General features: G+C 44.8%; 1 protein-coding gene across 5 annotated transcripts in view; it reads right to left on the bottom strand.

The window, feature by feature from the left end:
* The window catches only part of RAPH1 (Ras association (RalGDS/AF-6) and pleckstrin homology domains 1), a 299,377-nt gene extending 276,743 nt beyond the window's left edge, over positions 1 to 22,634 (bottom strand). For all 5 annotated transcript variants that reach the window (XM_069225991.1, XM_069225995.1, XM_069225996.1 and 2 more), the window contains exon 1: positions 22,342 to 22,634. The gene's annotated coding sequence lies outside the window, so the exon portion shown is untranslated. The remainder of the gene's footprint in view (positions 1 to 22,341) is intronic.
* Positions 22,635 to 22,909: the final 275 nt, after the last annotated feature.

The raw sequence follows: 22,909 nt of genomic DNA, 5'->3' as shown, positions 1-22,909 counted from the left end.
TAAGTAAAGCTGACATCACCAGGAGGCCACCTGGAAGTGCTTGTTCATCCACTACCAGAGCGGAGTTCCGAGGGAAAGCGCGGGGCTTTTCGCTGGGACGAAGTCCGCTGCAAAGTCCGATGTGACCCCGGGAGATTCCGCTTTTTTCGTCATTGGTCCATATCGGTGACTGTGTTCGTCACCGTCATTATGCTCACGTTTATCGTTGTCCTGATTTGTTAACGAGAAAGCACACTAGACGGCTGGCGTGCCAGGAAGCAGCGTGCGGCCTGTCCATGCCAGACCAGGGTGGCTGTCTGCAGATGTCGAGTCCCAGCAGGGAGTCTCTGTGGGCTGCAGGAGATCACAACTGGCATTTGATGAGCACCCAACTGTTTACTGAGAGGAAACAGGCAATCAGTGTCAGAGAACAAGGAGGGGGTGGGGGTGGGGGCGGTGAAAGACGCTAATTACCCAGGGAGGGGCTGCGAGAAGCAGCCGAGGCCCAGATGCAGTCTGGCACCACAGCACAGAGAACAGGGCTGGAATCGAGTTTTAAGGCGACAGAGGAAACAGCCACCGCCAGCAGCAAGCAATGCCAAACCAAAGCTGCACAAGCCAGGCCAGCCAGGCCACCAGCAGAAATGCACGCCCTATTGACGTTTTTTAACGACCGTTATCAAGGTGGGGCGCGCGCCTCTACTCACTCTCAACGAACTGCATTATCTATGAGAGCAGCCGAGGAGGAGCCTCCCAAAGGTTTAACCGATGAAGCAGTAAACACCAAGAACGAAGAAAGGGAGGGGCTTGATGGGTGGGGAAGGCAACTTCACAACAACTAGACAACGATCCGCCGCCACAAAAGGTCCCAGGATTTATTTTTTTGCAGTTTTATATTGCGCGAACACGACCCAAAGGTATTGGGGCGCTTTACATGAACATCAGTTACATTTCACACGATCACATTAATTTTTTGGGATGTGGGGAGAGGTTAAGTGATTTGCCCAGAATCACAGGATGTTGAGCAGGCGCCGAGACGTAAAACTGGTTCCCCAGCTCCAAAGTCATCAGCTCTGGCTGTGATATCCTCTCCCATGAGCTCTGAATGATCGTCAGTCTTCGTTTTAGGTCCTACTTTCCCTTCCTCTACACAATATTAATTGATAAGCCCGAGCAAGCAAACAGCTGCTGGCAAAACAAAACCCAGGCTGCGCATGCAAACAGGGACTTTAATTATGAGCCAGCCGAGTGATTCTGGGGAAAAACGGAAACAAGGAAATAACAAGCATTTGCAATGCAATGGGACTCGCGTTTGCTCATGTTAGAGCTGATAGTGTTGTAAACTCCTAACCCGAGTTTTCACCTATCGGCAAAAGTGCATTTATGTACGTAACCCGAAAAAGTGCAATTAACTGTGTAAAGCGCTCGACTTCTGTCAAGCGAAATCGTGCTAGTAAAATAGAGAAAAAGTAGTCCACGAGACGGACAGAAAACAGCGAGCCTCGCATGTTTTCTGTACTTGGTCGATGCGCTCGAGGAGGGCTAGCCACCAGAAAAGGCATGAAATATGCATTCCTTTGACTAATGAAAGCAAGCAGATTTTAATAGGCAAGCCCAAGGACCAATGAAAAACACTGACGTGACGTCGACAGGGCTCCGAGCCCTTTTCTAATACCTAAAGAGTCTCGCTGCGATACGCATGCAACGCAGGCTCGACCCTAAAAATGAGCACTATGGCCTCGCCTGAAAGAAGAGTCTTCCACTACAATACTTTATCCTATGCACTAAAGCATTGGCAAAGCCAACAGGTATGAAGTTGGTTGCCAGGCATTTGGCGTTATCAATGTTTGTTTATTTTGTCTTTTTTTTAAATAAAAAAAGAAAGAAAATCTTGCTTGAGCAGCTAGCTGGGAGGCTCTTGTCGATATATAAAAATAGCTTAAAGCAAAAATATTTTTGGGGCCTCAGAAAGTACACATTGCAACAACAGCCCACGCACTGAAGGGAAAAACTGTGTGGATGTGTTCCTTATGAAAGAGCAGTGTTGTCACTCACAGTGAAATTAACTCATGAGTGTAGTGGGATGCCCAGTCCCCCTGCTGTATTGTTGGTGGATAAATAAAGCGAATGACATAAAAACACAATGGATGAAGAGGGCTGCTGAAGGCAGAAAGTAGAATGTCTATAATTTTAGTAAAATAAATCAAAAATTATTAACTAACGCAACACCTAAAATGATGAAAATGACAAGCAGTCCAATATTTCTTGGCACAGTTTCAGTCCCATCTCCCAGCTCAATCAAGTCATCACCCTGAGTCAAAGTTGGTGGTTAGCGGTGTATGTTGCCTAAAAACAGCAAATCATCCATGGTACTTCACTACAAATTAATATTAAAGTAGGTGGGTGTTGTGGTAAAATAAAGCACATGTTTGCAAATATATAATCTAAATCTGCTAGTTTCATAAACCTTTACAATTTCTAGACACAAAATGTAACACTCTGATGAAACAATTGCCACTTTTAGTTGAATACTGGACCCACCAATACAATGAGTCCCTACAAACTCATCCAGGGTAGCTTTGAAGCCCCAGGCTGCGGGGACACGCAAACTGCGAGCAGCACCTTCCTATGACAGCAGCCAGACAGCTCTCCCTTGGATGCATTATCACCATAGCCAGGCTAATTTATTTGTTAAGGAATCTAAACCAAATGGTGAGACACACATTAGTAGTAAATCATCCACTCATGTAGGCCATGTCTGCAGCAGGATTTTTAGGTCCCACCATAAACCTACTGCGGACAGTACCAATATTACAATGGGCTTTGAGCCACCCCACTGCTTGCCATTGGTTGGCTTTCTTGTTAAAATACATTTTTTTATTTTTGCTTCAGAACTTGGGGTCATGTGTTTTTTTGCCAGTGACGGGTATTTAAAAAAACAAAACTTACCTCTGTGTTCGGAGAAACGGTTCTGTCTCTCCTTCAGTCCTCCTCGGACTCCCAGAAGTACAAGGTTTCCAGACTCCTATCCAATCACAACGCTGTTGTCAACAGCATGACAGCAGCATCGTGATTAGTCTGAGCGCCCTGCTTCCGGGCTCAGACAGGGAGCAGGGCCCTGTGCACTTTCTCCTCCCAGCTGTTCAATATTGCCGGATGGAGAAATGCAAAGTGTGCATAACGTCGTGCGCACTTATGTGCACTCCACTCCACTCTCCAGCCCTCCTCCTACTCCAGCCATTCCCCACCCTAACCTGGCTCCCCGAGGAAAAATAAAATGATAATAATGATAAAATGATAATAATGTATTTTTCCCATTTGTGTACTGCACAAAGCGGAAGAGCCGCTGCTGGTTGTTGCTCTCTTCCTCGTTTGCATCTTCCTACCTTAAGTAACAGCCCACGGTCTTTGTTGCTCCCTCCTCCCCAGCTTATGCACTGCTTCCGTTACCCACAATACCCTTTTCTGTTATTTTCTCCCTCCTTTCCTCAAGCTCCTCCATTGCTTTGCCATAACTTGACTCTCGGTTGCTCTTCCCCGTGTCCTCCCCAATTATTCCTACTTATCCCCCAACGTTGCTCTTTTAAGCGATTTTGGAGGGCCTGGCAGTTGCAATTTGTGCACAATGAACTTTAAAAATAAATAAATTTACTGTGCCAAGACAGGTGTCCTCCATCTTGAAACATTAAAGTAAAAAAGTCGGAAGCATCATGATGCATTTATGCACTTGTGTCATTGCATTGTTTTTTTCTTTTTGCTATTGCTGAACAGAGTCAGAAAAAAACTCTGACAAACGATAGGTCAGCATTGGCAGTAAACTACTGAGCCCCATTCCAACTGTTGGCATCATTTTTAGGCCTGGCCTAACAGCCTAGGTTGTTTCACCAATCTGTTATAAAGAAAACAAATCCTAAATAAAATAAATGCATACATATGTACGTAGAGAGATTTCAGATCATCCACTGGGCAGTTCAGCTGTCGCAGACATTTTGCTTCCACCCACCATAACCTATAGTACAAGGCAACATGTCAGACCACTTCAGCCACTGACTTCCTTGTGCTTTCAGAGATTGCACTTTTCCTGATCACCTGTGCAAATCCACATTACCCACGGTTCACTTATGTGGCAGCACCCGTCATGTCCTACTAAAATAATGCCTAATGGTTACTTTTATTTACTTTTTCACTGCAGGCATTTTTTGTTTAAATTCTTTTGATTTTTAAGGAATACGCTCATAATATGTTTTTTAATTAACCGTCACACCGCTTTGCTATTGTTTGTGCATCCAAACATCAAAAGTAAAGGCGATTGAAATGCATTCAAAATATGGTTTAATTTGGCAAAGTCTTTTCTAGGTCTGCCCTCCATGTCCCTTTTTTATCCTGCTCTGCTAAAAGCAGAATGACATGTTGCACTCATTTATAGCCTTTCATGGATTAATCAAGTACTGTGTAGTAAAGGAGAAATCGATTTAACCGTAAAGTTTGCTTAAGCCAACTGTACCCCTCACCCCTAGCTTTGGGCATCCAGCTACAGTAGTATCCTCTACCCATATGCCCCGAGTAATGGCAATAATATCCAATCCGAAAATCATCCATCTTGGTAATGCCAATCACAGTAAGTTAGAGGTGTCAGTAAGGACCATCCAGCAGTGAGCTGCTTAACCATGTTCCTATAGTGACTACACAGAAGGCTGATGGTCCAAGTACCTCAGAAAGAGGTCGAAATATTTTAGTTCTATTCTGAGAACACGCCATTTGAAGGTAGTTCACTTCAGTGTTTCAAAGGACAGGTAAGAGTGGGTTTTCAAAAACGCCCTTAGGGCCAGGAATGTGTATCTAAAGGCTGACTGGAGGCCTCATGGGGTGAAATAAGAACATTATTTGTTCCTTCCGTTTGTCGGTCTCCATTCTGGTGTTTATCTTCCGTCTCCATATACCACTGCCATTAACTTTTGCCTCCACAGGTTTTCCCAGTTTGTTTTGCAATTCCTGCTCCTCCCACGGCCATGGGCCAAGTCTTGCGATTACCTAATTTTGTTGAGGAACTAGGTGTCTTGGAACAGTTTTGAAAGGTTGTCTGTAGGGGCTGACGAGAGCAGGATGTGGTTTTCTCTAATCCAGGCAGCACGTCAGGGGCTCAGCTGTGCTTCTTTGGTTAGCGTTCAGCCCTCAAGAGCTCTGTGGCTTTTTGGTGAAGCCGCCTTTTGGGCTGAGCAGAGAAGCAAGTTTTGCAACAGCCAAGGAACTAAATAAAAACTTTCCAGGAGTGTGCTGTTTGGCAAGCTTTCTGTATATTCATGTCTGAGCAAACCTGGGTATCGTCATATTCGAGGCTGCTGGAAGTAAAGCAAATGTAAAGAGGGTGTAGGTTGGGTAGGGCACACAGGTAGGTGGGAGATAGGACTCAATTGTGGTGCGTTTCTTCTTACACATAGGTGATTCCCATGACTAGGATTGTTCTTGCTCTAATGCTTGCTAACATGTTGGGTAATGCGAGTTTGTCACACTGTACACAAGATAAGAAGGGTATGGCACAATAGAAAAAAGTGGAAATTCATTCTAACTTGCAAGACTGCCATTGTTGGTCATAAGACATTGAAGGAACAGCTGAAGACCATTTTTTATGTAGGCTTTGGGCATCACTGGTTTATGGAGCAATCATCTTCTCTCAGGGACTGGCAATCATTACGGGGTCTACTAAAACCTCAACAACTTTGACATCTTTCTCTTCAGAGGATGTGGTTCTTCCTAATACTGGTGCCACCCGAATCTCTCTTGATGGTTCCTGCTCCATCTTTCTGCCAGTCATCTCCCTCCAAACCAGATTCCAATACTGAAGGGAATTCTAAGGTTTTATTCGCCAAGACGTTTGTGCTCTAAATTGGCCACCAAATTAAATGTCTACACAGTATACCTTTTAAGTAAAACAAATCTCTTTTCTGTTTTAAGTAGCACCAACAGGTCTCCTTCAACCCACTTTAAGTCACTCCAAGGGCGAGTACACCCCAACTCTTACAAAAAAAAGTCTGGCCAGGCAGCAATAATGGATTGCAGCAGAGCTGGTTTCTTGTACACCCCAGCACTTCGGGTTCAAAGGGCAGCTGCTGGTTAAAGCTTGTAGCACGAGTTTGATATCTGCTGCAGTGATGCAGCAAGTAACGCGCAGATCTTTGCACGTTGCAGGGTTGTCTTATGTTCTAAAGGCTTTAAAGCCACCATCTGACGGCAGTGCAGACAATGCGCAGCTTTTACCAGTCAAGGAAGCACATTTTCACCCTGAGGTTTAAAAAAGAGGAGGATTGATTGCCTCGTATTAACAGTACCAAACAAATAGCTGCATAGAGTTACAAGTGAAAGAATAAAACACATTGCTACAGCGTGTCATGAGGGAAGTACTAGTGTTTGTGAACTTTGTGAAATAAAGTTATGTTTTTGGCGACACAGGCTTGAGCACCAACAGATACTTTTGAAATATCATCAGCACACCGGGCTGTCGAGAGCTCCACTGAAGGCAACCGTCAATAAAAGCCCTCTGCTGGTCAGACACGTCTGCCCCGTGTTATGCCGAGTAATATAATGGGAACGTTCTGTCCTCCATGTGAAGACGGCTCGAATATTAATACACTCGTTTGTCATATGCTATACTGGTCATGCTCATTACATGCCCCCACGCATACTATAGTAGTTAGTTGCCCGCAGCACTGGCCTATAACCTGGCAAAAGAACACATATTGGCTGCTACAGCCTTCGTAAGTGGACTATAATGCTATGGTAACCCGATATATGTATGAGGTGACGACCAGAGCCACCTACCACTTTCAACAACTTACAAGGTGCAAAAAAGCCATTAAACCTCTATCACTTGTATTAAAGTGTATGACATCCTCAAATCCCTTTAGCAACTCGTGCCAAATTCCATAAAATAAGCTATTTCCGTTTTAATACCTGAACATCGGGTAAAATAATGAATAAACATTTGCCACCTTTGGTCTTTATGCATCTCAATCTAAGGTGTGTGTGTCATTTATACACATTTGATCTGTCCTTATAGAACAGGCCTAAGAACTGCGTCTGCACTGATCCCACCATTACGCAGCAATGGCGGCAGTCACGTGGAAGGGACAGGAAGAAACATCGGTTGAGGGTAGGCTTGTTAAAATTGAAGCAGCGGACATTATTTTCCCTTTTTGATGTGTGCTAACTACATGAACACCACCTAGACTATCGTTTAGTGACGTACCCAGGCTCACCGAAAAAAGCCCAATAAGATGGAGCATGTAAAATATCCTAATTTACATTCTACAATGGATTATAAAAAATATACTTCGGTTCAAAAATAAAAAAATAAAAGATATTCGCACAAAGGGGGGGGCGGATATAACGAGATAAGAGCACAGTTGGGAGATAGAGATAACACCCCCCTTTCAAATAATAATAAAGTTAAATTGTAGCATAGGTGGTACACACACACACATGCATTTAAGCATACATTTGAGGCACACAGCCATTATAAACATCACGTCTTCATTTATATAAAAGGTTTTCCAGCCAATCTTCACTTCTCAATAACTACCACTACAACTGATCTTCAAAAATCCTTTCCGATCATTCATTAACAATACCGGCACCCTGGTAGAATACAATGAAAATATATACCCCACCCCAAAAAAATAAAAAGAAGCTAATCCTGCCAAAAGTGAGAACATCTGGGGCCATGTTAAAGAAGATTAAGAAAGTGCACAGGAGACAAAACAGGTGTTTTGTGTGTTTTCTGTTTCTTGAGGGGCCGCAATGCAGCTCCTACTGAAAAATGGGCTGGCAAAATCCAGACAGGCCATTCCTTCGGTTGCACGGGGGCGTGGTCGCATGCAAATGATAACACCCTTTGTCTCCAGTCATTTTACAGACATGGGCACGGAGGCGGAGTCCTTTGTGAAGCACAATGAAAGTACACCACATAGGAGTTGGGCAACACTTCAGTATGCCCCAGAGGGTGCCCCTCACCAGAGTCACGGGGTACCAGGGACCACTTGGGATCTACCTGCAGGAGGGCACAGTCATTGCACTGGCTATGGGCGAATCTTAGGCCTTTCATGAAAGTGTGGCAGGGTCTGCTTCCAGTGAAAGATGGAGCCGACGTTTGAAACCACAGCTGTCTCTTAGTATTGAGCTCTCCCCATAACAAATATGAACTTTGAAGAGTTCTTCAAGTAATTGGAAATGCTTTTGGAGGATAATAAAACTTGTGACCTGCAAACCTAGAGAGGATAGAATTTTTGGGGCATTAATTATCCACTTCTTGAGAATAAGTTTGGCTAATGTTACAAGGAGGTTATTGGCTTCTCAGGTTGGACCACATCAGCAGATTTCACCAAATTCTTGGATTTTAAAGAACTCCACACCCATGGTGCTTACGGCTTTTCCTAAATACCATATTTTAACAATTACCTAAGCACACTGCGCATCAAAGCTGATCCTCCACTAATGGAAATTGCTCTCTGCAGTCCCAATACTGTTAGAACAAGCACTTTCAATGCAATGGGTTTCATGTTTGCTCTAGTTAGAAGTATTAGCATTGTAAACTCCTAACTGGACATTTCTTGTTAAATAAAATTTAAAATGAAAAGTGAAACAGTTGACATAAGCGAGCAGGTTGAAAGCGCTACGGCCGCCATGAGCGCGAAGGAGAGAAACAAAAGGCAGAATAAATTCGTTTTCAGTCAAATGTATCGGCAATATTGCAATTATCCATGTCTCTTGAAACTCATCTGCATGAGATCAGCCCATAAGAGGTTCTGGAAAAATATCCAACTTATAATTTGATTTTTTTTATTATTATTAAAAAGCAGTCCATTTTCTGCATACAGTACCGGTCTGGCCTATGTGCCCTTTGTGTTCAACCCAACATTCTCCTGGGCAGGGTGGATTATGAAGGATCCTGAGATAACGTGATTTCCCACTGCTTCCAGTGAGGTAAGGGGTAGGGTGAAAAACATAGGCTAACAAATATTATGACGCAGCTGCTACTGATTGTGTATGTATGTATATATATATATATATATATAATATGTATATATAATTTTTTTAAATCGAAATAGGACAAAAAATATGTTTTTTGGGGGGTTTGTCAATGCTCTGGAAGGGGAGTACAACTAGAAAGGGTCAGACGCTCATTGGAAATAAGGATACCAATTAACCCCTTCATGTATGAGACACGAGAAGGGAAGCAAAAAAACCTTCCAACTGTCTTACACTTTACTGGCTGGCAAGGCTCTCTTTGGCAGCACCGTATGCAATGAGGCAAGGCTTTTGGCTTTGGAGCTGGCAAGGAAAGCAGACCTTTAACTGCTAAAATTCTCATGTTGTGCTCTATGCCAAATTTCATCACTTCGCTCTTTGTCTGGATAAACATCTGCAGCTTGATATTATTCATGTCTTAACAGTCTTGACCCAACTTGTGCCAGCCCCAACATACCCTGTCCTGTTTAATCAGGTGTTAGAAAATACATTGTCGTGATGTGGGTGGATTAACAGTGGTGATAGCAAAGCTCATCGTACAGTAGGTGAAAACCGCGATGGACCAAGAGGGATAGCGAAGAGCCCTGGACTCTCTTGCACAAGATGAATAAAAATGCTCTTGGCCCTAGAGTGACCAGTGCCTAACGACGACTATTGTACCAATCTTTTGTAAAGCAACCCGTGGACCTCATTCTCACATATAATGCCCTGGCTCTCTCACCAGATACTCATTTCCATTAGACCACGCCCTAATTCATACAACTAATTGTGCTTTTGATCGTCTCAAAAGCCAGGGTTTCCATGACTAATCAAATTTACTTGAACTGAATAGCATCCTTCTACCACCACACCAGCATCTGCTCAATCTTCCTCAAATTCACCTAAAAGAACACTTTCAACTATGCACCTAATCCTCAATTTGATCCATAATCCCCTATGCATCAACCTCCTGAAAACCAGTGATCATTCCCACTATCAGCTCCTCAGACCCAGAAGTGCACCCCTTTTCTCTAATGGAGGGTGTCCATTAGAGGTGTAAAAACCTACAAGAACTTATTAATCCTTTTTAAACTTATACCACCATCTATCCCACCACATATTACCACATCTATTTCCCTCCATTCTCACAACTTCCGGTCAAACTATCAACAAGTTTCCTTGGTGCGTACCGTCTGCTAAATCTTCCTAATCTGTAGCAATTTCAACACTCTCCGTATGACCCAGCTCCACCATTTTCCTACCAGTCATCCCTCTACCCTAAAACTGCCTTCTTCGCAGCCTTGTTCGTGAAATGTTGAGGCTTTTCTGAGACTCTTAAGTTATAGGAAGCACTGAAAGGTATGAGAGGGAGATCATGTTAGCCCCCAAATTAAATAAACAGTTAGATCTTTAAAACCGTTGGTTGTGCTGAGAAAAATTCCAATAGTCTTGGACAGAAGAAGACCTTCATCCATCTCCCTATTAATATTAGGTGCACACTGGACTCACTTAGGAATGAGCAACATTAGTACATTGATGTTAGTCACATGGTTGAGTAGGTTTTGGGGATTTACAGTTGTTAGTCTCTTCTTTGATGTTCAGGGGAGGGCTGGCTCGAATAACAAACAAGAAAAGGTAATCCAAGCCAGGACGGAACAAGGCTCCACATTTGGAACTAGTGGTCTCATTCAGCAAGCTCTGGATCCTGGGGACAGATGCTGACCAAACTCTCCACTCCCAGCCCAATAAACACTTGTGAGGGCAGTGTTGCTCAGGGGCAAATATCTAGCACCTGGATTCTACCCTCAAAGGCCTCATGTTGGATGAAAGCTAAATGGTGCTGGAAACTGATCACAAAAGGTCACTCTGTGGGGAATGCTTGCTAGACTGTTCCTGAGGACGTAGAGCGAGCACTCCCTTTGCACCTTATTATTTGTAGCAGCTTTTTAGTGTGTATAGTGAGGATTCCCGAGACTTTAGCACCACTTCTGGCCTCGAGGTCACTTGTGATCTCCCTGTGGCAGTACTTCCAAGCTAGCAGGCAGGCACAGCAGCCTACAGTAAACATACAGGCTACCATATAGCTTCACCACCAATGCATCAAAGGTCACAAAACCCTTCCATAGAGGTGGCAGCCTTGTATTGTGGGAACAATGCTTGTGAACTCCAGTGGCCACTGTGGGGTGTAAAATTGTTGCATTACCCCCTCAAAAAGAAACAAAAAAACACATGAAGGCTTCCCTAATGCACAACCTGTGATCTTAGCTCCATGCCAGTGTCCATCAGTTATGTGGAATTTCTATCGCGGGACATATTGTTTGAGGTCAGGGGCAACAAGTTTTCATGTTTATATTGTCCTTAGGACAAGGAGGCCCAGACCCCTGCAGCACAAACCCTTTGGATGCCAGTTTAGAGAGAGGTGAATTGTCTCAGTTGAAGTAATATGTGTCCATAAGTTAATGCTGTTGGAACTTGTATTTATTGTTCAATAATGAAAAGCCTTCATTATTAGGGTGTGCGCTATAAAACTTTTTATGGTCACACTGCACTACTGACAGTGGTTCCAGTAAAACAAATTGTTTTACACACGTTTTAAAAGTTTAACAATATGAGGCTAAGTATAATGCTCCCAGAATGCTCTGTAATTAGATGCAAATGCTTGCAGAAGCTTGTAAGCAAGAGTGATGATTCTCTGCTTTCAAAATAAAATGTTCAGCAAAAAATGCAAGTGGGAAAAAAAAAAAGTTTTGCTACTATGAAATTTTAGGTGCCATTTCTTTGAAGTGTCATTTAGTCAAATGTGTTGATGCGTGTCACTATTTCTAAAAAATATTCCTAATGGAAAATCAGTGTAACCATTTTCAACAACAGTATGGGAAGTATGAAAATAACCAAGCACTGGCAAAGCCAACCAATCCAACATTTTTGTGAGTCTTTTGGATTCGTCAATGCATGATTGTTTTGACATGGCCTTTGTAACCCTTTATTGTTGTGGGAGCTGCCAAGCTTTTACCATTGTAAGAAATATTGGCAAAAAGCAAAGAAAGTTTTTGTCTCAAAAAGCACACATTGCCACCAGTAGCCTAACAAAGGCCATGCAGCCCAGGGGGCCCACTCAGCATGGCACCTGCACTGAGGGAGGGAGTCTGGGGGTGGGGGGCTGAGCGTGTCCCCCTCCATGTTCTTTGCAGGGAGGCCACCTACAGTCTTGTTATGACACCGACTGCCACAGCAGTTCCTGGCACGGAGCAAAACGACTTTGTGTGCCAATATGCTCCTTGTAGAAGAGCAGAATGCAATCACTCACAGTAAAGCCAGCCATGAGAAAGAGAGAGAAACAGAATTTTAATAAATACAAAATGTCTTTGTTAACGCCAGACCTAATTAGGGACCCAATTCTTAAAGAACATCACAAAAGTGCACCCATGGTACATGTCTAGGAATTGGTGCCTCTCATGAATTCACAAGAACTTACAGAAGTAGATCAGGACATCATACTCCTACAAAATATTTGTGAACTGTATTTTAGCACGAGCAAATATGCATGTGTAGTTTTGCTCATGTGAAAATCTATTGAGTCTTTACAAGTTCACTTTCCCTTCAACCACTTTTTTCCCCAACCCTGGAAGAACAACTTCTGCCATTGACAGGATTAAATTTTCAACCTCTCTCATTATGGAAAAAAATTAGAGAAGAGCTGGTAAAAATCCTTAAAACATGAAAGTTAGTAGGTTTGCAGACTCAATGGCATTCCAGCCATGGAACTATTGCTTACTGCTTCTTACAGCCCCAGCATGTAGATCTGCAGAAAGGTGGCAAAATAAAGAAATTGCTATAGTAGGGATTGAAATTGCAGGTTTTCAAGCCCTACTATAGTAGTAGCCCTGTCAGAGGGGCTATTATCAAAGCTCTTACATAATGAGATTGCTGCCATAATTTTTCACTGCACTACATGACACCAAAGGGACAAGTAGATGTTTTACAGGACAAGTAGATTTAAGAAGCAACCTGTCCCGTGGATAAGGAGATATTTTATTAAATTCCACATCCCTGGTCCACACTTTTCTTTGCAACCTAACCCCTTTACATTCTTCTATAGCAGCTTTGAAGGCCTCCCTAGAGCACCACGCTATCAATATTCAGGGTCCTATGGCGAGTTAGTAACTGAGTAACATACTGCCTCAAAGAGATTTACCTGGTACCAGGAACACCATTTATAATTGACCGGGAAATCAGCTGGTGCAACCAACAAAATTAAAAGCTTCAACTGCTGTTCATGGCCACAAAAAAACAGGAGCTTGCCAAGCCAGGGGCAAAAAATAATCCTCACCATGACCACGACGGGTTAGGCTCAAATCATCTCCTTGTGGACCCCCAACTGAACGATAACAAAGCACCCATGTGCTTTAGGAGGAATCAAAAATGTTAACTGTGTCAGCCAGGAACTGACATACACAACAGCTGTCCCTTCCAGTGGCCTCTAACTGGAAACCAATTAAGACCTTCAGACCCCAAACGAAACAAAGGAAATCATGACCGTGATCATCACCAACTGAGATAGGGTACTGTTTTGCCACTCAATGGCACCTAACAGTGAGGTGGATGAGAATTCCAGGGAGAATAACAATAAAACACTATCGAATATTAATATGTAACTTTCATTCAAATGCCCTTGACTTATTCCTTTAACTGCAAATAACAGATTGAAAGAGAAGACACATTACTAGGAAAACATTTTTGCACATTTTTGTGACTACAGACCCCTCTCACTGTAAAATACTTCAGTTGCATACAAGTCTCTGAAGCTCTCTATAGTGCGGAAAATGTACACCAAGGTAATAAGCCAAAAGGCAAACAATATACTATAGATTTTCAGCGGGGAGGAAACCGGTCTCTATGTCAAAGCAGTTTCAGGATCTAAACTGCAAGAGTTAGCTATAGGCCTCTGATATTCTTATTATTCAATTTTTATCTGGATTATTTGCAAATCTTTGCTAAAAGAGATCTCCCTTTTAGAAAGGTGACACGTCTGACTGGAGAACAATCTTTATTAATGTTGGACACATACCTTTTTCGTGAGCAAGAGACTGACTGCTCACCACATCAAGGAAGTTGGCAAGGCCTGCCTCACATTGCTGCCCTGGTACTCAGACTATGTGATTAGAAGAAAGAACATGCAGTATCACCTTTAAAGCTGTGTCAACAAAGGGCCCGATGCTGGAGGGGTTTCGTGATACCTGTCTGTACCCATGATAACAAAGGTCACCATCCATCTGCGAACTCAGAGGGTGCACATGATCTCTGCTGTCGAGACCTCTCTCACTGTGATAATCTGCCCTGGGAGGAGGTGTGACTTCTGCTGGTTTTCAGCAAGGAAGGACGTCATAAACCCAGTTCACAATGCAAAGGCAAACTCACTTGAGGAGGAGGGAACTTTTAATGAAAACTCAAGATATTGAAATAATCGCATAAGAAAAGTTATAGGGTGGAGTGCAGAATGAATACCAGCAAAACAGGTGGGCACGCTCAACCACATCTTTCAAAAACATAAGTCATCAGACTGAAGAGTCACCGCCCCGCACAAGTTTTCAGTTGTAAGGAGCGTTGTTGTAAACGCCCTTCTCTTCCAAACTGCCAGGCTACCTCTGACCCGTCAGCGGCGGCTGCTCAGCCTCCTGCGCCCACAAGGCTGGCAGGCTCCGGCTGTCCCAGCCCTCTGTGTAAACATCCACCCACAACGTGCACGGTTTAATGCGAGGACGCCACCCTCACCTGTACAGGGGAGGGTGCAACGACGCTTCTGGTACCTTCTGACAAGTGTCCCTCAGAGAAGCCGCAGAAAGCCGCAAGGCTTCCAAGTAATGTCAAACTTACATCCGTGGTAGACGAAGGATTCTAAGATGACGTTTAGCCTCTCTGCTAGGAGTAGCAAAGATGAGCTGCTTTTCTAGGAGGGACGTCTCAAGGTGCACCCTAGATAAGTGTGCATTTTGAAAACTTTGCAGACACTCAACTGAAAGGGTTCATGCTTGCGCTTTCGCCCGAGGCCCAAGCTGTGGTGTCATAAGCGACCGAATGCTCGGCCTAAGCACTGGTGTGGCATGCCTAGAGGATGCATTACTTTGCGCTACATGGTCAGAGCGCAGACGCTAATCCATGACGGACCACTTCTTGGTTCCGAACTTGGCAGCTTAATCATGACATCAAATCTACTGCCTTAAAACCATTATTTTCCCTGGGCCCTCTGGCTCATGGCCTTCTAGTGCTTCTTAGCGCGCGGATACGATCGGGGCTCACCATCACTTTACACGAATTAACACATTTATCCTTTTGCTAATGCATATTGCATTATATTGGCTAGTACATGCTTGGCCAAGTCTGTTAGTCATCTCAAGTCAAAAAATTGAAATGCTGCCAGAAGTCATTGATGTGCCCAACGCCCAAGGAGCAAAGTTTAATGGCAAAGGTAGGCAAACAAACAAGACAAAAGGGCAAGAAGGACTTTGGTCCCTAAAAGAGTAATGTGTTTGACTATTGCATAGTTGCGTCACTGGCACACACCCCCTGGCGCAACACAGCTTGCTATATGTCCCAAAAAGCATCTTCATCCGGCCAAGTAAACTACAAAAAGCTCCTTTTTAAAAATAATGCCTCCGTTATATGCCACGGGCAATTATGGCCTGACACAGGGGCCTCCGAATGTCGCCAACGCTTCAGAAGTAAAAATAGCCCTGTGTAGTACAAAGCTTCACACATGAGCTGGGGGAAGACACACACTGCCTCTGGCCACACCCTTCCCATCCACAACCCAGACACAGGGGGAACTGTGTAAGGGAAGCTAATAATATGTCCCTGGCAGATTTTACAAGCTTCTTCTAAAACGCTCGCAAACCACGTTAAAGATTCGAACACGTATTCTCTCGCAAATAGAAAACATGGTATGCTATTTGGAAAAACTCGATAAACAAATACAATTGAGCACGACTGCATTAGCATGCAGAATTCAAGGAGAACCGCCCCAAACTGTCAGTCATGTTGCATTACTCACAATACTGAACATTACACCAGCATGGGCTGTCATATGAAAAATGTTAGCACCCTTTTCTCAAGTACCCGCCTAGGAAACAAGAATCCTGAAAAGAAACCATATACCCTAAAATGCCCTTCTTACCGTCAACTTATTGCCCCCACTCTGCTCACTAGCCCTGTTATAGCTTCGTGGAAGAAGTATAACACGCAGATTCCCAAACCAGTTGACACCATGTATACTACCAATCACAGACCCTACCTTTCTTTGCCCTCCTGTTTCCCAACACATTGATCCCACCATAACTAGGAAATTAATGGTGCTGTGCTGGCAGACAACTTACCAAAATGAGGGAACACCAAGTTATCTAATGCTCACTAAAACACCCCCAAACATTAAGGTCCAGCACAGACCAAAAATGACTCAATATTGCTAGAACATCTCAACATGAGGTGGCTCAGTACTCACATGCAACCTACGTCCTAACTGTTTCTAGCCGTTGACCTCTTGGTCAGTCCACCTGCAGGCATTCATGCATACCCCTTATCCGGTCTCAAAGGAGGGTGAAGTGAGGTGTTTCTAGAAGGTGATTTCACTGAAGTCAATGAATGGAAACTTGTTTTAGTGGGTGAGATAGTTTGCATGGCAGACGAACTGGCTAAACTACAGAAGGCGCGTGGCATGTTGGAGGATGACGATCTTTCCAAGAAGAGAAGCATCTTCCCAAAAAAGAAGAGCTGGGAGATATCCAGGAAACACCAGGGCACCGGATATCAGCAAGACCCTTTCCCTCATCATGTGCAAGTAACTCTGTGGCGTGTCTCTTCTGCAAAGTCCCAAGACACCACAATCAACCAGTTAGTATTAGATCCTACGTAGCCCCATCCTAACCTGCCCCACAAATCTCCTTCTACTATGCCCATCACTATGATCATACCTGCACTTTGTACAACAGGTATCTTTCCTCCGGCATTATATTCACGCATGTTGCTGTGCATCAATGCCCTGTCATAGAACACATGCACATAGGGCACACATTAAGCATTAATTCAGTGGTTAAATGCACAGCAACAGGAACATCTCTCTTTAAGTACCACAGTAGACGAGGCCTTGTTAATCATACATTACTGCCAGCTGTGGGGTGCACATTCGCAGAAGGAGGAGGGGTCTGAGAGTGTTTTATGGTAGAACATTAATATTCAATAGTCTGATACCTACCGCCTTCCTCAACAAATCACTGGCTGGTTTGCTATTGTCTACAAGTGAAACTCAACAAAAACTCAAGAGTCAAGTTGTCATGTAGCAGCACAAACCATAAGCATTCCGACAAATAGATGAGTGTAATGAAGCCCTTCCAATGTCTTCTCATTATAAAAACACCACATGGTCCTCGACGTGATCCCATCACTATGCAAGATACTTAAAGAAAGTCATCACAAGAAGCTTTTCATCAACAGTGCCCCATATTCATGTCAGGAGTGACTCATCAAGAGTGCCCCATATTAAACAGCAAGTTCAACCATGATGCTTAAATATGGTCTACAAATGTTCTAAATTGAGGTGGCCAGACTCTGGTGGACCCCTTTTGTTGTGTCCATTCCGCGGAACATGCTTGTTACAAATTATGTTCCTCCTAAATGAAGTTCAAAAAGGATGTGAATGCACCTCTATTAAAAACACACACACAAAAAAGGAAAGGGGCGGACCCTGACACACAAGCCCTCTTCTGGACAACATTTAGCCTTCTCTGTATGGTGAAGATTTCAGAGACAAAAGTCAACAGCAATTTCCTTTTCACTTTTCACCAGGAGTCACACTGCAGCTTAAGAAAATTTTAGTCTGGTTTCACCATCACAGAGGAACAGGAATCACTAACAGAAATTGTAGAGGGGAATTACTTGTGTCCAGAATCCCTCCCTCCCCCCCCCCCAAAAAAAATCACTTAGGCCCTGATTGCAATTGGGTCTGTTTCTTTCAGACCCCTACATGCTTGCTCAGGGACAGGAATTCACGTAGGGTGATATTTACTGCATCCAGTAATTACGGGGTGAATTATATATTTCACCCTTTGTTAAATTTAGGCATGACAAAAATGACGAATTTGAGAGTGTAAAATGCACAGTATTTACCGTACCATAAAGATTTTGGTGCAGTAAGCATCAACATCCATGTTATTCCCCAGAAACTCGTAATAGGTGCTGTTCATCCTACCAATAAATAAGGTACCCGCCTGTACTGTCCTTTATCTAGTCCATTAAAAAGCACCTGGATTGCAGCAAATTCGGAGGGAGGGTACACTAGGCACAGGAGTCTGGTGGCACTATTAGGCATGTTTGATACTGCTACCAGCACAGTATTGCTCACCTGCCTAAGCATGCACATCCAGTCGGAGGCACCACTGTGACATGATGTCTATCCTTCTGCAGGAGGAGGCACACAATCAAACCTGGAACTTTCCTCTTCACAGGGGAAAAACCTAGAGATTAGAAAGGACTCTGGACTATTCTAACTGTCTCCTCCTGAGACTGCACCACTCGGACTACATCATTCAGGCATTAAAAATCCTTCACTGGTTACAAATAAAACATAGTGCATCCATAGGAACTGCCTCTGCCACCATCCAAGAATCCAGGAAAAGTTTGTGGCTTTCAGAAAAAGATTCAGAAAGTACCCATGCTGATATCATTAGGCCAAGTCACTCTCTGATGGGATACTATGATACGTTAATGCTCAAGAGCTCATGCCATCAACTTTGGCTGCAAGATCACAAATCTGGGCGCTCTCTTTCCCAAGCGTAAGTGTTTTGGAACGACTGTCAAGCTTCATTGTGAAACATACAGTTGCCAACATGTATTTAAAGATCTGCAATGCACAGTCTGCAGTTTCCGAGTGCACTAGAAGGAAGGAAGTGTGAGTAACTGTATTAAGGCCGAAGCTGTCAATGAAACTCCATGAAGCAAGATAACATAGCATATTGTGATCTTGATCTAATCAGTGAGGCCCTCCCTCCTCTGCACGCCCTCGTGCCTTAAGCAGTCAACAGTGAAGAACATGCACACTTGCAGCACAGCACAAAGGTAAAGTGACTGCACCAGTCCAAGAAAGAACTGTGCATGTGGTTAGCTGTGACCAACAAAGGACCACAAAGTTGTCATCATGCACGTGAGTTCAAGATACTACAGTCGGTTAGAAGTGATATGGTATTAATTACCAACTTCTGAGATGGTACAACTATCAAAGCAGAAGCACTTCTACCTTTGGGCATGGTATGACATGTCGGATTTTCAGATGTGATCATAAAAAAGTGAGTATATTGGCTTTGGAGATAATACATTACACATTTGCTTGGGTGACTTTATGGCATATTAGCTTTGTCACTTCATAAACTCAGTGTTGCCTTTGGCAGTAGGGCCTGTGAAACCAAGCAGGAGAAAGCAGTCCATTTAAAAGACCTGTCCAGCGTTTGCATTCAAGAAGGCATTCACACACGAACAGACTAACAAACACACAAACACCCTTGTCCCCTTCCCACGCCATGCAGCGTGAATTTCTATTCAGAGTAAGCAACTCTCCTTGGCTCGAGTGCCAATGAAAGCCTTACAGACAGGCAATGTACTTGTGTCAGTTGTCAGGCAGAGCAAGACATCCTCAGAATACTAACTCTAGAGAGGGAAAGGAGCTTGAAAGCATGTTGTAGGACATTTCTTTGGAAAGACATTTGGACGCTAAACCCATTGCCAAAGTTTATTTCAAAGCAAAGCCTAACCACTGGGAGGAGAAAAGCAAACCATGACAGCTCTACTCTGCTGTTGGCCAGAAACAATGGTCAGCATCACCCTAAAATCCCCTCCGAGTTCCCACTAGACAGCGTGCAACCCCACCTTTTTCGGTCCAACAACCACTACCACTTTTAATCAACCCCAAGCAACCACCGACCAAGATCTATGCTGCCTGACCGTCTCACCCAGTGCTTTATTCATATAGATGGCTGAAAAGGTGGACACTGGCACTCAGTTTTGGGAACCAGGACTCCTCTGTCGTCTTCAGAAAGCCCAGCGGTAGATAAAGAAATATATAAAAAGGGAGAACGTTGGGAAAACAGTGACAAAGGTATAAAGTGGTGGTGAAAAGCCAGAGAGTTGGAAGAATAAAAGGCATGAGGTGGAATGAAGACAGCAACAGGCTCCCTTAGGGAAACCTTGTGTACATGCATTATATACACATTAAGCACTGCACCCACCAATACGGAGATAAATGAAACCCACTTTCAAGGTTCCGCTTATTGCATATCAATGAACAGAGTAAATACAAAGTGGTTTAGCAATAATAATGGACAAAAAGTATTCAGGTCAACAGTCACATGATATTGTAACATGTGGTTTTCCAAACATGACGGTGCAAGAGTACCCCAAGCCAGCCGCTCCACCTCTATGCGCAAATATCCCCGGGCAGTATTTTAGCATAAATTGTAACAGGTGATCCACGTTCTGTGGTCTGCCATCAAGATGCCCATCAATTGCAACATGGGCCTCAAGACATTCAGGTTCTAATGACGGCTTCTCCCTTGACCAAGTGTGTGATCCTGGCAAAACACGCCTGCCCGTCTCCCACTTGCCCTGGCACAATCGGCAGCACTTCTGAACAGACAACGTTTCATAAGACATTGACATTTTACACGCAGCAAAATTTTTCAAATATGGAAAAAGTGAAAGACGCGTTCGTGTTTCTTTGGCTACTGAAAGGGAGACGCAGGCCGTGTTGTGCCCGAATCCTGTTTTTCTCCAAAGGCCTGGGTCGGGTCTCCGATTGTTTCCTACAGGATGCAACCGGACCCCGAGGCAGTATCCTAGGAAAGCATCATCTACTTCATGCTGCAGAATCCCCCGTCCTAGAGCCATGCAAGTGAGGAGGCTCCATTCCAAAATCATTTTTAAGACGTGGGTTTCGGATGTACTTGCAAACAGCTGCAGGTAGGTTTAAATTTGCATTGCAGTTTACTGACTAGGAATAGATGTATTTTGGTCAAATTACCATTGCATTTTTCTTTATTAATCAGACTACTACTTTGCAAACACGTACAGCCATCGTTACCTTCCACCCACCCCCAAGAACAAGAAATACAAGCCATCAAAGAAAAAAATATCCTGATTCAGCAAAGACGGCGAGCAAGAAACGATGCCTCCTGCCTCTAGGAACAATAAAGGAATGTGCAACACCAGTTCGCAGAGAAAAGACACGCGAGTGTGTAATGCGTGAGAGGAGAATCACGCACAAGCCGTGTCCAAGATAGTTACCGCCCCGACCCGTAGCCCACTCATGCCGCTCAGACTATAAACGTTATCCCTCCCGATGGATGGAGATAAGGACAGAATGGGGGGAGAAAGTAGCGCGAGAAGCAGTCACAGGGGAGATGGGCTATCTGGGAGCCGGAACAAGGTGGGAGGGAACAGAATGAATAAAATAGGGGAACACAGCCAGGGACGAGGGACCGTGAAGGAATTAATCGAGGATGAAGAAGAGATGGGGCGGAAGGGAGAGACGGATGTGGTAGACGATGGGAGCGAAGGGGAGGTTGACAGGGTGGAGCAAATGGTGGCGGTGGGATGGGCCAGACAGAGAGGAGGGACGGGACTGACAGGAGGGAGAGGTCGGCAGCTATGAGTGAGTTTTGGGGCAGTAAGAGGAATTGAGCAGTAAGCGTTTGGGGAATGGGAAAATATTTGGGCAGTATGGAACAGAGAAGGATGACAGTCGGGCAGAGAAGGGAGGGACACCGAGCAACTGAAAGCGAGGCAGGGAGAGGGGCAACGGCCAGGGAGGGATGGAGGGAGGCGCTGCACAGACAGGCATGGACGCAGCGGGTAGAATGGGAGTACTATGAGAGTCAGGATTAGACTGTCAGAGAGGGAGGGGTGGGCTGTCATGCAGGGGGTCGGGGTAAGCGTAGACTGAGCAGTCCAGCGGAAATAAAGTAATCTGGTTAAGGGTACTGCTAGAAGGAATGACGTGCTCAGGGGATAAGTATGGGGGGCGATGCAGGGGTTGGCGATAAAGGCGGTTCAGTTATTAGGGATGCACATTAAAAGAAGAGAGAAAATGCCTGTGAGGTGCCAGTGGGCGCAGTGCCAGGGGAGGGGAGAGTGTGAGAGGGATGCAGGTAGGTGGGTGGGGTGCCAGGGGAGGTAAGAGTATGGGAGGGGTACAAGGACTTGGGGGCAGTCAGGTAGGGTACACGGGAAGGGATGAGCCGGAGTCAGGGAGCTATGGAAGCGTGAGAAGGGATGGGGCTGCAGTGATTGAGCAGAATGCAGTGACAGGAGGGCATCTGCACTTACCTTGCTCGTTTCGGTGTGTCCTCGCGGCACCGGGAGCACTGCCCTTCTCTGCCGCGGGCTCCGGCCTGCACTCTCCTCTGCTCGCTGAATGAATGGAGGGTACAAGCCCCGCTGCCAGGTATATCCGCCGCTGCCCAGTGTCTGTCTCTCAGCTCCCGGACGCCTACACCACCACTGCCAGCGGTCTCTCTATGTCTCGGCCAGCGGGAGCTGTGAGTCACACTGGGCCTCTCCCTCCTCCCGGTCGTCTATCCCTCCCTCCACCGCGGCCTGGGCTCCCTCACATCCGGCGGCTCTCCCCTCCTCCCTTAGCCCACCACCACCCTCTCCCTGAAGCGAGACTGTGGCCAATCCTACCGCGCGGAGGCGAGGCCTAGTGCGTCCTCGCGCCCGCCCCTTCTCGACCACACTCCACCCCTCCTCCCCACCACATGCAGTCCCAGCCGTGCACTCACCGTGCCAGCCAGAGGGGCCTTCCAGCGCAGGCACTCAGTGACGGGGACATTCCTTATGACTTACTCTCGGTTTTAAAACCTCGATTTGTCTATTTACATTATGTAATGTTATA

The sequence above is a fragment of the Pleurodeles waltl genome, chromosome 3_1 (assembly GCF_031143425.1).
Source record: "Pleurodeles waltl isolate 20211129_DDA chromosome 3_1, aPleWal1.hap1.20221129, whole genome shotgun sequence".
NCBI classification, from domain to species: Eukaryota; Metazoa; Chordata; class Amphibia; order Caudata; family Salamandridae; genus Pleurodeles; species Pleurodeles waltl.
This window is presented reverse-complemented; position numbering and strand designations above follow the sequence as displayed.